The sequence below is a fragment of the Oryctolagus cuniculus genome, chromosome 12 (assembly GCF_051225735.1).
Source record: "Oryctolagus cuniculus isolate XC-2025 breed Fujian yellow rabbit chromosome 12, ASM5122573v1, whole genome shotgun sequence".
In the NCBI taxonomy this organism is placed as follows: Eukaryota; Metazoa; Chordata; class Mammalia; order Lagomorpha; family Leporidae; genus Oryctolagus; species Oryctolagus cuniculus.
The window spans coordinates 97,192,832-97,210,849 of NC_142878.1; the positions used below are offsets into that span (position 1 = coordinate 97,192,832).

The following is an 18,018-nucleotide window of genomic DNA, read 5'->3' on the forward strand; positions in this document are numbered from 1 at the left end:
AAAGTATTAAGTAGAACAAACAAAAAAAATACTAAGAGGGATAACATATCAAGTTGCTCATCAACAGTCAGGGTGAGGGCTGATCAAGTCACCGTTTCTCATAGTGTTCATTTCACTTTAACTGGTTTCCTTTTTGGTGCTCAGTTAGTTGTCACCTATCAAGGAAAACAAGTGGTATTTGTCCCTTTGGGATTGGCTTATTTCACTCAGCATAATGTTTTCCAAATTCCTAACAGGGATCACTTTTCAGTTAAAATGTAAACACCTAAGAATAATTGTGTGTTAATTACAGAGTTCAACCAATGGTACTAGAACAAAAAAAATACTAAAACCGATAAAGTATTACATTGTACATCAACCGTCAGGACAAGAGCTGATCAAGTCACTGTTTCTCATAGTGTCCATTTCATTTCAACAAGTTTCCCCTTTTGTGCTCAGTTAGTTGTCGCCAATCAGGGAGAACATGTGATATTTGTCCCTTTGGGACTGGCTTAATTCACTCAGCATGATGTTTTCCAAATTCCTCCATCTTGTTGCAAATGACCGGGTTTCATTGTTTTTTGACTGCTGTATAGTATTCTATAGAGTACATGTCCCATACTTTCTTTATCCAGTCTACTGTTGATGGGCATTTGGGTTGGTTCCAGGTCTTAGCTATTGTGAATTGAGCTGCAATAAACATTAATGTGCAGACAGCTTGTTTGTTTGCCAATTTCATTTCCTTTGGGTAAATTCCAAGGAGTGTTATGGCTGGGTTGAATGGTAGGGTTATATTCAGGTTTCTGAGGAATCTCCAAACTGACTTCCATAGTGGCTTAACCAATTTGCATTCCCACCAACAGTGGGTTAGTGTCCCTTTTTCCCCACATCCTCTCCAGCATCTATTGTTGGTAGATTTTGACTACAAGAAGTTCCGTGAAAAAGTTATTATAATCTACGTGTCAAATACAGTGTTGTTAATCTCCAGGAAGATCCTGGGAAGTGGTCACCTGCTAGTATACCTATCAGTGTTGACAGTTAACACACACACACATATACACACACACACACACACACTTTCCAAATTGTTATGTGTTATTTGTATATGTTGTAGAAAGAAAATTGGATGCACATTTGAATTATGAGAACAAGTGTCAAAACCAAAAATTAGTAGTTTTCTGTATATTTAAAAGAACAAAGGTCATTTGGTAGGTATTCAGGCAGATGCTTGTATTTTGTCCTCTGTAAAGATGTACTTTTTAATAATGCACTTAATATTGCCTGTGGTGAGGACTGTTTTTTTTTTCTTTTTTAAACAAATGCAGAACCTGTGTAGATTAGTGATCTGCCTGCACATGACTGTATGCAGTACAATCCCATGTGAGACCCATTCACTGATGTGCCATAGCACTGTCCAATTGCTGTGAGGTTTCTAAATGCTTGTTCTTAATTACAATATCAATATGAGTGTGGAAATGGTATCAATTTATGGTCATACTTTGACCGGCAATGTTAATTTTATCCTCACAAAAAGTCCTGTATTTGTACACTTAGTTCTGTGTTTGTACATACAGACTTGCCATCAACTTATATAGCAAAAATATTACTCTGATTGTGGGCACAGCCTCAGCTGCCTGCTAATGCCTTGGTGGCTGTGAACACAGTATCCTTCAAGTATGGGTTCCAGTCCTTGGTTCCTGACTACATCATGGGGATTAGAAGCCTGCAGGGCCTGGCCTGAGTGAGTATAGCAGCTTTATTGACAACATTGACTCCTTCATTCATTCAACAAATAGTGCCTGAGAGGATGACATTTCAAGAGGGAAAGGAGTGAACTACACAGCTCTGCAGAGAAAGAACTTTCCAGAAAGAATAAATAGCAGAATGAATTGCTTGAGATCTGAGAGATGCGGTCAGGGGCACCACATCATTCAGAGCCTTTTGGGGTGCATTGTGTGGAGCAGGATGACAAACAGTTGGAAGACACTGAGTCAGGGTAGAAACAACATGATTGTACTTAAGCACTAAGGTCACGAGTAGCATGACGTGATTGTGTGTTGAGAACAGCACGCAGGGGACAGAGATGAAATCACAAAGATCAGTTAGGAGGCCACTTAAATGATCCAATGAAAGGGAATGAAGTTGATGGCTCAGATGGCAGCCATAGAGATGGTGGAAGCGTTGAATTAGGGATATATTTTATTTGCCTTTTATCTTCTAGTGTTTCTTTACAGAGAACTATATGGTATGTAATGATCTGTAGTCACCCTACTGTACAATAGAACCCCAGAACTCATTCCAATCTAGCTGGAACCTAGTACTCATCCATCTACCTTTCCCCATCACTCCCACCTCACTTTGCTCCCCATCCTCTGGTAACCACTATTATATACACAATTTCTATGAGATTACCTGTTTTTTTTTTTTTTTTAAGACTCCACAAAGACTTTTTTTAGAGTGAGATCAAGTCATAGTTCTCTCTGTTTGATTTATTTCACTTACACAATGACCTCCAGTTCATGTTGTTGCAAATGAAAAGATTTCGATTTTTATAGCTAAGTAATATTCCATTATTTATAGGTATCATATTTTCCTTATATATTTATCAGTATTCCAGTACTTAGATTTTGTCTTATGTCTTGGCTATTGTGAATAATGCTTCAATAAACATGGCAGTGCAGATGCCTTTTCAATGGACATATTTCATTTCCCCTGGATATATATACCGAGGGGTAGAACTGCTGGATCATATGGTAGTTCTACTTTTTGGTTTTTTGAGGAACTTCCATACTGTTTTCCAAGATGGCTGTAGTAATCTGCATTCCTACCAGCAGTGTGCAGAGCTTCTCTTTTCTCCACATTCTTGCCAAACCCTTTAATATTTTGCCATTTTTGGAAGGTTTGTTTGAAAGACAGAGTTGCAGAAAGAGGGCGAGGGGGAGAAGGTGGGGAGTAGAGAGAGAGAGAGAGAGAGATCAATCTTCCATCCACTGATTCACTCCCCAGAAGAACGCAATGGCTGGAGCTGGGCCAATCCAAAGCCAAGAGGCAGGAGCTTCTTCCTGGTCTCCCAAGAAGGTGCAGAGGCCCAAGCACTTGAGCCATCTGCTGCTGCCTTCCCAGGAACATTAGCAGGAAGCTGGATCAGAAGTAGAGCATCCAGGACTTGAACTGGTGCCCAGAAGGGATGCTGGAGATGCAGGTGCAGGCTTAACATATTATGCCACATTGCCATCATGCTGGGGAAAAATTTTAAAGGTAGTTTTTTAACATATAATATGACCTAACATGCATTTAATAATCATTGTTTTTGAAAGTTTATCAGCCTCCCCTTTTTGTATGAGTATTTGTTTTACACGTGCTTGTGCACGTATCTATACCTTTGTCTATGAGTTTTCTCATTGCGGACAGCTATTTGGAGTTATTTTTATTTTTAGTTACATGTTCTTCCATCACTGTTCTGGGGAATGCTGGATGGAATGGTTACTTTCATTTCTCTTTTTCTCCATCATGATTGTTTCCTGCAGTCCCATTTATTCTTGTCAAGTTTTCCTTCATGCCATCAATCTGCCTCATTTGTGTATCCATCCTGTTTCTTTTTCTTTCTTTCAGGGCTGCGAAGAGCCATAGATGGTCTTTTATTTGGTTGGTTTTCATTCTTGATGCATGTACAAACCACTGGAGTATGCATTTTTGAATCTTATAGATGTCTTCCAGATAGAGCTTTATATTATTATGAAGATATTTGTCATTTGGGCAGCTCAGAAAGACTTTCTCCATGCGGCTCTCTGCTCACCTTTTATATTTTGCAGACAGCAGCTTGTCAGTTGACTTGGTATTCATGTCTCTTTAGTTGCCGCATTCTGTAATCACAGAAATTCTGCTGTTAATGGCACATCTCTGGTTTGAGGGTATGCTCTAGAAATTGCTGGTGGTTGCTGACCCTATTATTTTGGAATGTATACTGAGTCTGTAGCTTCAAGTGATTGTATTTCATGTAGTATTCCATACACAGTTCTGTAAATGTGTCAGCTTAGCAAACATTTATTCAGTGTTCATGAGGTGTTATAAGTAATACTGTGTGGTCAATATGCTGTCTCTATAAGAATAACGATTTATAATGGAAGACAGACATTAAACTACTGAATAAAACTCATTATAGCGCTACAGATAGTGTTAAGTGCTGTGAAAACAAAAAAGCAGTGTATGAAGATGGAGCTAGAGGTACTGAATGCAGGTCAGAAAAGGCTCTTGGGGAGGTGACATTCTAGCACAGCTGTTCGATGTGAGGGACTACACCCAGTTTATGGAAGAGAGCAGCAAGCGCAGAGTGCATGAAGCAGAGCCTGGTGACTGAGGGTCACAGAAAGATCTGAGTGGCAGATGCTAGTTAGCTGGTGGGTGAGGTTGGAGAAGTAGCAGGGGTACTTCAAGAAGCTGATACGATACGGTGAAGGGTTTGGATTTTATTTTACGTCTAAGTCCATGGAGAATTTTCAGTAGAGTAGGCTGTGCGTTGGTTTGTGTTTGTCTTAAAAAAAAGTCATCCTGGTTGCTCTCTGGGGAATAGATTGTAGGCTTGCAAGGCAGAGAATTTGAGACTCTTAAAGCAGTCTTTGTGAGCAGCATAAGTAGACTTGGGCTGTAAAAGTTGGCCTGAAGCTGGAGAGAAGTAGCAATGCTTGGATTAAGTCTTGAAGGTAGAGCAAATAAGCGTGTTATTAGATGGATACTGAGAAAAAGAAGCAAACCCAATTTTGGCCAGACAATGAAGTGAATTACATTGGATTACTGACAAGTGGAAGACTCAGAGAAAAGCAGGTTTGCAGGGAGAAAATATGGAGTTCCATTTTGGGATTGTTATGGACTCTTCATGGATTTCCCTACCTTCCCTTTCTTTGGAGGCAGTGACAGGTACAGGAGCTGAAGAGTGGGCAACCAGACTAGAGGTGAAGGAGGCAGTGGGACTGAGAGCTGCATAGGCAGCCAATGAAGTTGGTTATATATTCAGGAGATTGAGCAACCAAGTAAATATATTGAGGTTACAACAAACTATGTTTATTATTGACAGATAAGGAATTTATAAATATAGAATGAGGAAGATTAAAAAGAATTTGAAGATGTCAGACAGGAATTGGAAATTTAAAGTAAATTCATGGTTTTTAAAACATGAATATAAATGTAGATACTGAAAATCTATGCATATGACACCACTTTAAAAGTTTGTAGAAAATGGAATTAAGAGATAAGTTTATTTTGATGCGAAAAGTTTGAAATCCATGCATATGGGAAGTCCTCAGAATGGTCATGGAAGATGTCTACAATCAAAAATAGCTAGATGAATTTGTAAATTCTGTCATCTCCTAAGAGGGAAATCAAAGTTCCTTGAAGGAACAGTTGATTGCAGGGTATGTGTAATGAGCCTGGGAAATATATTTCTCTAAGGAATTGAAGAACTCTTCAGGGGCCGGTGCTGTGGCTTAGTAGGTAAAGCTACCACCTGTGGCGCCAGTATCCCATATGGGTGCCGGTTTGGGTCCCAGCTGCTAGATTCAGTTCTCTGCTAATGTGCCTGGGAAAGCAGTGAAAGATGGCTCAAGTCCTTGGACCCCTTTATCCATGTGAGAGACCTGGAAGAAGCTCCTGGCTTTGGATTGGCAAAATTCTGGTCATTGTGGCCATTTCTGGAGTGAACCAGTGGATGGAAGATTCTCATTCTCTCTCTCTCTCTCTCTCTCTCTCTCTCTCTCTCTCTCTCTCTCTCATCTCTCTCTCATCTCTCTCTTGTCTCTCTCTCTCTGTCTCTCTTCTCTCTCTTTCTTTCTCTGGCTCTCTAACTCTACCTTTCAAATAAATAAATAAATCTTAAAAAAAATTCTTTCAGAGTGATAGGGTGTGTCATGAAGATGCAGAAGTTAGCTTGAAGGAGCGCACACTGGCCAGATACTGGATAATTTCAGCACTAAAGTAAATGTTGATGTTGTATACGAATAAGTGAGAGATAAGAAAAATTTCTTCTTTACAGCGGGGCGTTTTGTTAATGATGAAGAAGTGGGTAGTTCAAAAAAAAAAGTCATTATTTGGCATCTACCATAATGATACTTGATTCAGATGAAAGTTACAAATGGATCCTGATGTTGGTGGGAAGAAGTTAGATGAGACATTGAATGCTGTGTAGTATTGGGTTATCTCCCCGTAAAATGGGTAGTTAAAAAAACAAGTCATTATTTGGCGTCTACCATAATGATAGTTGATTCATATGGAAGTTACAAATGGATCTTGATGTTGGTGGGAAGAAGTTTGATGAGACATTGAATGCTGTGTAGTATTGGGTTATCTCCCCACAAAATGCTTATGATTTACAGAGGAAAATCTGGTGACCAGATGATCTAGGTTAACCTCACCAGTCGTGACATACGTTGACATCATGTGATTCTTGATGAGAAAAGCTGAGAAAAGGTTAGTGTGATTTCTGAGGTTTTTCTGATAAAATGCCAACATGAGTTTGACTTTGAGGACACCTTTACAGTTTTTGCTTGAGGGACATCCTAAAGAGTGAAAGATTGGAACTCTTGAGAATTGTCAATATCACAAAGGTGGGGAAACACTGAGCAGCTATTTGAGAATAAAAGAGGTACAGCAAGGGAATGCCACATTTGATGCTGGGCAGCAAGTGCAAGGGCTGCTGTTGACAGGCACAGCGTGTGCAGAGGACCTCTAGATTGGACTGACAGTGTGGTATCAGTTTCCTTATTCAGCTAGTGATCTGAGGTTCCAGAGGTGAATATTCTCTTGTGGAACGTTTACTCTGGTGAACATAGGGCAGATCAGCCCTTATGTCAGAAACTTGCTCTCTAAGAGTAATGAGAATGGGTGCAGTTAGATAAAGAAGGTGATTGGAACAGATGTGGTAAAACGTTAATGATGGAGACATTACAGTTCAGGGGATGCAGTTCCTTGTAGCATCCTTGAACCATGGCCAGCTATTTGTGTGGAGGTGAGGTGATGGCGGAGAGTTGGGTTTAGTACATATCAAGGTCTTTAAGGTTCCTGTGATAGAGAAACAGAGGAGGAGAGGATGAGTACTGGGCACCTGGTGGGGGGCCTGATAGTGCCAGACAGTAGAATCTATACTGAGTAGGGATTGAGAGAGGACACGCATGAGGAGGGAACTGTGGAGATGTTACGAGAGTGATTGGAGGGGCCAGTACCGTGGCTCACTTGGTTAACCCTCTGCCTGCATTACCAGCATCCTGTATGGACGCCGGGTTATAGTCCTGGTTGCTCCTGGATCATGTAAGAACCCTTGGTTTAAGACTCAAGTATGGCCGGCGCCGTGGCTCAATAGGCTAATCCTCCGCCTTGCAGCGCCGGCACATCGGGTTCTAGTCCCGGTCGGGGCGCCAGATTCTGTCCCGGTTGCTCCTCTTCAAGGCCAGCTCTCTGCTGTGGCCCGGGAGTGCAGTGGAGGATGGCCCAAGTGCTTGGGCCCTGCACCCCATGGGAGACCAGGAGAAGCACCTGGCTCCTGCCAGCGGATCAGCGCAATGCGCCGGCCGTGGCAGCCATTGGAGGGTGAACCAACGGCAAAAGGAAGAGCTTTCTCTCTGTCTCTCTCTCTCTCTCTCTCACTGTCCACTCTGCCTGTAAAAAATTTTAAAAAAAAAAGACTCAAGTGTGCTGTCTTGAAGCACACTGCTTCTCTATTCTGTAGTGTGAACTCCAGGTCATTATTATGTAATTGTTAGCAGTCTTAATAGGTAAAAAAAGGCTGTGTTCTCTTTGATGGGTGCTCTTGTTACTCACGCCTCCTACCTAGGCTAGAAAGCAGAGTACCTTTAGATGTTTCTACATGCATGTGGAGCGACTCAGCTTTTTCTCTTTATAGCTTTGGTATAACTAGAATCTTCCCTCTCTGCCACCTTTGTTCCATGGCCCTGCTGCAGATTATTGTCATCCTTTGCCTCTTATTCTTGTTCTGCTCATCCTCCTCAAAAGCACCAGTCGTTTGACCAATACATGCACTCAGTAAATGGAGAGAATACAGGGAGGCACTTTGAACACGTAGGGGCATTTCTCTTATCAAATGCCTGACACGGGAATGTTACTGCTGATCTTGCTCTGATTAGATTTCTTTCTTCTTTCTTTCTTTTTTAATGATTTATTTTCTTAAAAGTCAGAGTTACACAGAGAGAGAAGGAGAGGACGAGAGAGAGGCAGAGGGAGAGGTCTTCCGTCTGCTGGTTCATTCCCCAGATGGCTGCAATGGCTGGAGCTGCTGCAATCTGAAGCCAGGAGCCAGGAGTTTCTTCCAGGTCTCTCACATGGGTGCAGGGGCCCAAGGACTTGAGCCATCTTCTACTGCTTTCCCAGGCCACAGCAGAGAGCTGGATTGGAAGTGGAGCAGCTGAGGCTCATGCCTGCACTGCAGGCAGTGGCTTTACCTGCTACACCACAGCGCTTACCTGCTAGATTTCCTCTTTCTAACATAGGCAGTACAGTACTGTCCTTTTGAGAGGAACAAAGGTTGTAAACCTCACATGTGAAATGAGAAGTTGTGTAAGAAGACCTTCAGGGGCAGGTATTTGATGTTGGATGGCATTAAGAAGCTGCTTGGAACACCTGCATCCCATATGGTATTCCCTGTTTCAAGTCCTGGTGTTGCTACTTTACTCAAAAAAAAAAAAAGAGATAAGGTTTTTCATTTGAAAGGCAGAGAGACAGAGAGGGAGAGAGATAGATCGATCTTCCATCCACTGGTTCACTCCCCAAATGGCCTCAGTGGTGGCTGGGACTGGGCCAGGCCAAAGTCAAGAGCCAGGAGCTTCATCTGGGTATCCCACAAGAGTGGTAGGGCCCAAGCACTTGGGCCATCTGTATTGCCTTCCCAGGCAATTAGGAGGGAGCTGGTCCAGAAATGGAGCATCTGGGACTGGAAGTGGTACCCATATGGGATGCTGGCGTTGCAGGGGGCAGCTTTACCCACAACACCACAGTGCCAACACCTAGTGCTGCTTATGATGCAGCTCCTAGCTGATGTATCTAACATTGAGAAATGAGAGAAAAAGTACCAACATGATAACGTGCACGTAGAAAATGTCAACAGTGACCTCAGATGCTGCCTTTCTGTATTCTGTCTTGCTTTGTGGAAGATAGGATTTGTCACATTTCAAACACATTCCATAGGTTAAATGCAGGGCTAGACTGTGAAGGGTGGTGACTTGCAAGCAGACCTGTGTTCTGTGGAGAACTGTGTAGATCACAGGTGTTCCGTGTCCTTGTGCAAGTGGATACGTAAGAGTCTGAATAAATAAATTGCAAAGATTTCCTGATGCGTGAGTCAGAGAATACGCCAGACAGAATGTTTGTAAGGAAGAAGAGAAGGAATGTGTACCAGAATCTTTTCTAAGTTAAACTCTTTTTCAAATTCTGTGTTAATAGGGTATGTAGTGCATATAATATCAAATTCTACACAAACTCTAGTAGTTGGTCTTGATGCAGTATTTTATTTACAGCTATGTCTTCCTTTTTTAAATTTTTTACTTTTTTCGATCTTTCTTATTTTTCATTGAGAGTTACACATGGAGAGGATGAGAGGCAGAGTGAGAGGAGAGAGAGGGAGGTCTCCCATCTGCTGGTCCACTACCCTGTTGGCTGCAAAGGGCGGAGCTGAGCGGATCTGAAGCCAGGAACCAGGAGCCAGGAGCCTCCCCGGGGTCTCCTGCATGGGTGCAGGGGCCCAAGGAGTTGGGCCATCTTCTGCTGCATTCCCAGACCGCAGCAGAGAGCTGCTTCGGAAGTACAGCAGCCGGGACTCGAACCGGAGCCCATATGGGATGCCGGCACTGTGGGCGGTGGCTTTACCCGCTACCGCACAGCGCTGGTCCCTCCCGGAAGCTGTTCCCCGTGGGATCCAGCTGTCTGCTGACGTACCTGGGAAAGCAGAGGGAGATGGCCCAAGGACGTAGGCCCCTGAACCCAGAAGGGAGCACCGGATAAAGTCCCTGGCATCTGCTTTGGCCTGGCCCAGCCCCGGCCTTTGTAGTCACCTGGGGGGTTGATCCCCCAGATGGACGCTCTGGCGAGAAAGAGCGCTCGTGATGCCGCTTGCATTGCTTCTCTCCCCATGCGGCTTCAACAGCATGCGCTGTGCCAAACAGAAGCCAGGGGGCAGGAGCTCCATTGAGGACTCCCAGGAGGCAGGGAAGTGGGGTGCAGAGTACCTGGGCCACCAGCGGCTGCCCCGCCTGGGTAAAGCCTGGAGGGGCGGGACTGGAAGTGACCCTGGGGGCGCTGGACGCGGGATGTCGCAGTGCGCAGATGCGTCCCGTTGCGCCATGGCGACGGCCAGTGAGGAGTGCGCCTGCGCCTGGCGCTGTGACCTGGAAGTGCACCCGCAGGCGCATCTGCAGCTGTGCTGGTGCTCAGGTAGGAGTCAGCGTCGTGTCCGCTCCTGCCCAGCGCTGGCACAAGCCTTGAGGAGCCATCCTCGACGCTGGTGGCCCACCCTGAGGAGACACAGTGAGTGCCCCCCCCCAGGTTCAGGCCGGGTTCAGATGAGGCTGCAGTCTGAGGCGGCCGCATCAGTTATCTTGGGCTTCGGGAAATTTCTAGGTGCAGTCTTTTGCTTCGGCCCCTTCTGGAAGACTACACCTCAAGACTGCGTTCATGTTCCAGAGACACAGAAACGGCCTTCCTGCGGAGAGTTTGGCGTGGTGGCCTTCCTGTCACTGGGTAGGCGGGGCCCAGGGTGCAGAGCGGGGGTGGGGTGTGTGTGTGAAGGGTAGCTGGGATAGAAGGTGGAGGAGAGGGTGTAGGGGGGAGGTGGGAGGAGGGAGCGAGGGGGAAGGATGAAAAAGTGGCGTGCAGGTGTGGAGGCGAGGAAGGTAGGGGCAGAAACCCTCTTGGGGCAGAGGGAAGGGAGGGGGAGAGTGACAGGCATCCCGGTGAGTGTGTGGTTGAGCGTGGGGTGGGGAGAGGAAGAACTTTTCCCACGGCCCCGGTTTTCTGCCCCTGGCGGGAAATAGCCTTGGCCGCATCCGTGAGAAGAGGCCTTGATCACGGCCTTTCTTCTCCGGGTTGTTCGGCAGTGTAAGGTGTGTGTGCGCAGGAAAACGGGCATGGGGCGCTCGAATTAATTTGCACCTAATCCGGTGACTTTCCACAGACAGCACACAGGGAGGAGAAAGCAGAAGCTTAGAGAAACCCCAAGAATCCCTCTTTGCTCTGTTCCAGCCTGCCCCAAGATTCTGACACCTCATAGTAAGTACGCGACTTTTTTCTATTTAAAGACTGGTTTGAAGGGCAGAGTTATAGATGAGGCGGTGAGGGAGAGATCTTCAGTGTGTGGGCTCACCCCGCCCAGGTGCCAGGTGGCTACAATGGCCGGTGCTTGACCAGGCCGGAGCCCAAGCCAGGTACTGTATCCAGTACTCCGGTGTGGGTTCGGGGGCCCAAGTCCTTGGGCCACTTCCTTTGCTTTCCTAGGCGTTTGAGGAGACAGCGGGATCACAAGTGGGAAAAGCCTGGGTGGGGCGGCGGTCGGAGCCATGGCTTGGCGGGTGAAGCAGCCTGCAGTACCAGCATTCCATATGTGTGTTGGTTCGAGTCCCAGCAGCTCCACTTCCGTTCCAGCTCTCTGCTGTGGCCAGGCAAAGCAGTTGAAGACCTGTGTGGGAGTCCTGGAGGAAGCTCCTGGCTCCTGGCTTCATATCCACTCAGCTCTTTCTGTGGATGGTTGGCCGTGGTGGCCTTCCTGTCACTGGGTGCGTGGGGCCCGAGGTGCAGAGAGCAGGGAGGGTGTGTGTGTTTGAGGGGTAGTTGGGATAGAAAGTGGAGGAGGGAGGGGCTCAAGGGGGACGCGGGAGGAGAGAGGAAGGGAGGAGAATGAAAAGGTGATGTGTAGGTGTGGAGGTGAGGAAGGGAGGGGCAGAAACCCGCGTGGAGGAGAGGAAAGGGAGGTGGAGAGTGACAGGAGTCCTGGTGGGTGTGGGTGGTGGCGGGGTTTGGGAGAGGAAGAACTTTTCCCATGGCCTCGGTTGCGTCTTGGGTGTTTTCTGTCCCTGGCCAGCAGTAGCCTTGGTCGCGTCCTTGAGAAGAGGACCTTGACTCACGGCCTCTCTTCTCCAGGTTGTTCGGAAGTGTAAGGTGTGTGTGCAGGAAAACGGGCATGGGGCGCTCGAATTAATTTGCACAGAATCTGGTGAATTTTCACAGACTGCACACAGACAGCTTGATCACAAGTGGGAACAGCCTGGGTTGTTGGGGGTTTGGGGGTGTGGGGCGGGCAGAGCCATGGCATAGTCAGTGAAGCCACCGCCAGCTGTACCAGCATTCCGTATAGGTGTCTTCCTTTTCTGTGATACTTTTCTCTCCTTCCCCTGACAGAGGTAAGTATCCAGAGCTTTTGGATGTATTTCATTACAGAAATATTTCTGTTACACACTCTTTATATATGTAAAGTACTTACCCATTTAATCACCATTTATTTGCTGTGTACCTATTTCATGCAAGACTGTGAGCTTGTCCAGGGCAGGACTTTATCTCTCTGCTTTCATTCCTGTAGTCTCTGGTCACAGTTGGTATTTGATATATGCAGAACTAACAGTGCCCTCACTGCTGCGTCTTGGGACAGGAAGTGATGGTTAATGAAGGCTCTGGTCACAAGAATAAAGGTCGGAGGGACAAGAAAGGATGTTTAACAGAATCAGCATTAATGAAGCACTTTCAGTTGTCAGGCTTCTTAAGGTACCATTGTCTCATTTCTAAATAACAACACAAGGAGGGGAAGCAAGAGGTTTTTTTGTTTGTTTGTTTTTGTTTTTTTGAATTATACCACATTGTCCTGTCTAATTCTCTTCAAAGGTCTGTGAGGGAGGCACTTCTGATAGCCTTATAAATATTAGTTAAAGGAAGTGGGAACCTGCCCTAGGCCATATATCAAGATCAGTGAAGTTCCAGTTTAAATCCTGCTTTGCTTGCCCCAGAGCTGTGTCCCTCCTGGGGTTGGAACCTCAGCTTCCATCGGTTCCAGAGTTGGGGTATCAGAGAGGTGGTAGCTGGAGAAAACCAGTGGTCCTAGTCTTTGGGCTTGTCTGTGTGTGGAGCATAAATAACTACAGGGACTTGAGCTGTGTCACTAAGGACCCTTCTTGCTAATGCTGTGGCCTCATGCTGTGATTTGTTAACATAGGTCTTGTGTCCTGGTTCACACCAGTGGGGAGTCTTGAGCTGTTGGCGGGGGGCGGGGGGGTCTGAGGGGAGGGTACCTTGCCACCCTGGGACTGGAACTGACTTTTAAGAGGGACCTTGAGGTATGAAAGGAGATTTGCTGGTAGGGTTAGGACCAGAGGGTTTGAGGAGTCCTCAAGGTCCCTGGTGATTAGTCTTTTTAAAATTTATTTATTATTTATTTCAAAGGAAGAAAGAAATATTTCATGCGTTAGTTTACTTCCCTAATGCCCTCAACAGCTGGAAAGGTATGTGAAGCCAGGGTCTGGGAACTCAATCCAAGTCTCCCATGTGAGTGGCAGGGATGTAAGTACTTGAGCCATCACCTGCTGCCTCCCAGGTTGGAATAGTAGGAAGCTGGAATCAGGACTTCAGCCAGGACTTGATCCTGGGCACTCTAACATGAGCTGTGGGGATTGCAGTAGAGGCTTAGTCGCCATACCAAAAGCCCATCCCTGATTAGTCTTCAGTTCCCTCCTTCAAAGTGTGGCTGGCTAGTTGGGAGGGGTTTACCTCACCACTGCTAACTGGGCCTGCTGCACAATTTTGTGAGGACCTTGTTCCAAAGGCAGGGATAAAGGGCCACTAAAGATACTAAAACATAAAGCTCTTTCCTTTCTTCCACCTACCTCCTTGGCTCAGACTCATGCTCTTTTGATTGGCTTACAAAACACAAGTTCAAAGACAGAGTTTTGAGGATTTTTAAGACACCACCAGCAGAGGTTTAAACCCAGTGCAGGCCCTTCAGAGAGCGAGCCGTGTGACTGTTTCTGTGTGACCATGTAGGCTGCACGCCCATGAGGTTGGCCCTGGCTGCTGAATATAACCCATTGGCTTTAACCAGTCCAGGTATAATCCTGTGACACTCCAGGGCACCTGGGCAGACTTATGTCTTATTAAATCAGCTCCCTGAGGATTGTGTGGACTAGTTAGTCATACTGTCTCGTGATCACGCTCCTCGATTTTCTTAGAGACCTCTTGTCTTGCCTAGCTAGGACTGGTATCTTTTTTCTAGAGTAAGGCTCCTCACCCCTGACCTAGAGCACTGAGAGGAACTGGAATGCTGCTGTGTGGCAGAGACCTCCTGCAAGTTCTCTGAGCAGTACTGGGTCCCCACAGCTCCGCTTAGTGTTTCTATGGTACCACACTTTGAGAACTGTGCTCGCAAATGACTCATGGGACAGTCTGTCCCTGCTCTATTCCTGCTCTGAGCCTGGCAATCAAGGTCCAGACAAGGCCCCTGATAGAAATGTTGCATCCAAGCAGCCCCCTTATAACTAAGGTCACCTCAAGATCCCCACAAATGGATCTTGGACCAGAGGTCAGGTCTTTATGTGCAACTTGAACACTTCCTGCCTTGGGAAGTTCACTGCCCCCACCCCAGGACATGTTCTGAGCTGCTTGGTCCTAGGTGTAGAGGCTCTGGCCTCTGGAAATGTACTGAGTTGACTTCTGAGTTTCCAGATGCCAGAAAACATGTAACAGAGTTCCTCGGATCTGTGTGACCACTTGGATATCCAACTGTGATTGCAGACACCCATGGTGAAGACTTTTGAGTGCCGCCTCATGGTGGAGCTGAGTGCTTCCTGCTGGGACTGTGGGATCTTCCTGGGATGCCAGGGTGGCACAGCAAGCCATGGTGCTCTGGAGGCTGTCACTAAATCTGTGTGTAGCTTAGAAGGTAAAACTGTGTCTTTCCAGTAGTATGGAGCAGAGCCTCAGGACGAGGAGATGGTCCTATCAGAACTTGATGCTGGGGCCGGCGCTGTGGCACAGCAGGATAAAGTGTTGGCCTGCAGTACTGGCATCCCATATGGGTGCTGGTTCATGTCCCGGCTGCTCCACTTCTGAGCCAGCTCTCTGCTAAGCCCTGGGAAAGCAGTAGAAGATGACCTGAGTCTTTGGGGTCCTGCACCCGTGTGGGAGACCTAGAAGAAAATTCTGGCTCCTGGCTTTGGATCAGCTCAGCACTGGCCATTGGCAGTCATTTGGGGAGTGAACAAGCTGTTGGAAGACCTCTCTGTCTCTGTCTCTGTCTCTCTAACTCTTTCAAATAAGTAAAATAAATCTTTTTTAAAAAAGAACTTAATGCTAATGTGTGCATTTGTTCTAACTTGGAAAGGAAATCTCATTCCTCTGCTTCAAGTCACCTTGCAATTCAGGAAGGGCAGCATTTTTTTTCGTTGGGCTTCTTGCGTCTTCTCTGCTGGCTTCTCCCTTGTAAATTACCATGTAGCATCATCCTTTGCTCTGGTAGGATTCATTTTTAAAACCGTGCTTTTTCTTTTCTTCATCAGAATAGTTCAGAAAGTTAATGGGAAATGGAATCAAAAGATACCTTTATTTTAGTGTAAAAATTTTTTAAGCCCATGCATATTTTTTGTAATACGTATGTTTTATATAATGTTTGAAGATCCCTCATGTATCATAACAAGTCTTTACAAATTTTGGTCATTGTCTTGGTCCTTTAGTTATTAGGAATAAATTATTTTGTTAGGTTGAAATTAGCCTATTTGAATTAGTGCCGGATCTCATTTGCTGTGACATAAAGAATTGCTTTATGGATAATGAAAGCACCTTAATGATGTGGTCTAAAGGAGAAAACAATATTACTCAAGCTATTAACACCAGGGGACTTCTCCCTGACCTCTTAACAGTGCCCTGCAAACTGTACATTATTGTACTCTTGAGGATCCAGGGGCTGAAGTCTGGCCTGAAGGTATTTTAGAGAATGCTCCATGTGGGAAAGTCATAAGAAAACCAGTAGCAGTTAATGAGAAGGCAGAAGAGACTTCTAGAATTGAACTGACCACAAGGTTTGCTGGGATTTTTTGAGCAGCACAGCAAGCACTAGGTTGTCTGTGTTGGGCACCAGATACAATCACTACAGCCTTGTGAAATTAGAAACTATGCCTTTCTGGCCGGCGCCGCGGCTCACTAGGCTAATCCTCCGCCTAGCGGTGCCGGCACACCGGGTTCTAGTCCCGGTTGGGGCGCCGGATTCTGTCCCGGTTGCCCCTCTTCCAGGCCAGCTGTCTGCTGTGGCCAGGGAGTGCAGTGGAGGATGGCCCAGGTGCTTGGGCCCTGCACCTCATGGGAGACCAGGAGAAGCACCTGGCTCCTGGCTCCTGCCATCGGATCAGCGCGGTGCGCCGGCCACAGCGCGCCAGCCGCGGCGGCCATTGGAGGGTGAACCAACGGCAAAAGGAAGACCTTTCTCTCTGTCTCTCTGTCTCTCTCTCACTATCCACTCTGCCTGTCAAAAAAAAAAAAAAAAAGAAAAAGAAACTATGCCGTTCTGCAGAATTGTGTTTGAGAGACTCAGCCTACAAGGAATGAAGGTGAGACAGAGCATCTCTGACCTTAACAGAGGCAGTGTGATTGGTCATTCTTTACTTTCCCTTTATATTGCTATAGCAACTTTAAAATGCCTTTTGTTTAAAAACCTGAGGGAATGTATGTGAAAAGTCATTTTGGCAATCTTTGGTCATCAGTAAATTCACCATCTTACGTGTGTTATAACTTACTGAACCCGTGGTACTAGGAACTTGATAGACTTGCAGCATTAGACTACAATTTTCTGCTTGCTCAAAACTGAGGGAGTTGGAGCTTACCCAGCATAATTAGAAATGTACCCTCTATTTGAAGCCTTGGCAAGAACAATAATTTAGTATCGTGGCTGTGTGGCACTGGTAGAATGTGTTGTTCAGTCCTGAGTTTGGGCACCTTGTTTGTTTATGACAGAAAACAGCTTTCAGAAACTTCCTGGTGGATAAAATACTCTTTTCACAATCTGGTGGTTTCACTGCTTTTTTTCTAAAGGTTTAATTTTCCCTTCGAGTGCAGGCATGTTCATTTTATCAAAGCTGGCATTTTCTCTTCTTTAAAAATTAAAGTCTTGAGTATTCTGAAGAAAATTTCGCAACCATTAGGGTATATAAGTGTGTGTCGTGTGAGCATAATTACAAGGATGAAATGCTTTGCTTTTGAGTAGTAGTGGACCAACACTTGGTGTGCTAAGCAACATAGTTTTTATTCTATTTTGTGGTTCAAAGGCTGCTTACTACTGCTCCTGATCTTAGATTATCTTAGTCCTTTTTGTCAAATGGATTTAGAGCGCACAGCACCTTTTTATCCACCTTCTCTCTGAAAAGCAGTGGGAGATAGAGCAACTTTTTTAAAGATTTATTTATTTATTTGCGAGGTAGAGTTACAGAGAGAGAGGTTTTCCGTCCAATGGTTCACTCCCCAAATGGTTGCAATGGCCAGAGGCGAACCGATTCAAAAGCTGGAGCCAGGAGCTTCTTTGAGGTCCCCTACATGGTTTCAGGGGCCCAAGAAGTGAGGCTATCTTCTGCTGCTTTTCCAGGCTATAAGCAGAAAGCTAGATTGGAAGAGTAGCATCGGGGGCACGAACCGCACCCATGAGGGATGTTGGCGCTGCCGGAGGGATGCTTTACCTACTTTACCACGGCGTTGGCCCACAGAGCAAATTTTTAAGCCAAGAGCCAGGAGCCCAAGAGCTGGGCCATCCTCCGCTGCTTTCCCAGGCACATTAGCAGGGAGCTGGATTGGAATCCGAGTACCAGAACTCGAACTGCTGCCTATATGGGATGCTGGCACCGCAGGAGTCACCACTACACCACAGTGTTGTGGTGCAGTGGGTTAAGCCATCACCTGTAATGCCAGCATCCCACCCTTGTTTTCTTTCTGTAATCTAGTAGTTGAAAAACAGCCACCACTCCCAATGCATGAGTCCTATAAAAGCAATTTCACTTTATTTGAACACTCTAAGGAGAAAAAGCAGAA

At 45.9% G+C, this 18,018-nt stretch overlaps 1 protein-coding gene across 13 annotated transcripts in view; it reads left to right on the forward strand.

Moving 5' to 3' along the window:
- LOC138848073 (uncharacterized) overlaps positions 1-18,018 on the forward strand; it is a 213,082-nt gene that overhangs the window by 48,037 nt on the left and 147,027 nt on the right. For 11 of the 13 annotated variants that reach the window (XR_016218309.1, XR_016218310.1, XM_089310655.1 and 8 more), the window contains exons 2-3: positions 10,594-10,713; positions 11,147-11,241. The gene's annotated coding sequence lies outside the window, so the exon portion shown is untranslated. Of the gene's footprint in view, positions 1-9,892; positions 10,501-10,593; positions 10,714-11,146; positions 11,246-18,018 lie in introns of those variants that run through there. The other 2 variants (XR_016218311.1, XR_016218312.1) reach the window with 2 other exon arrangements.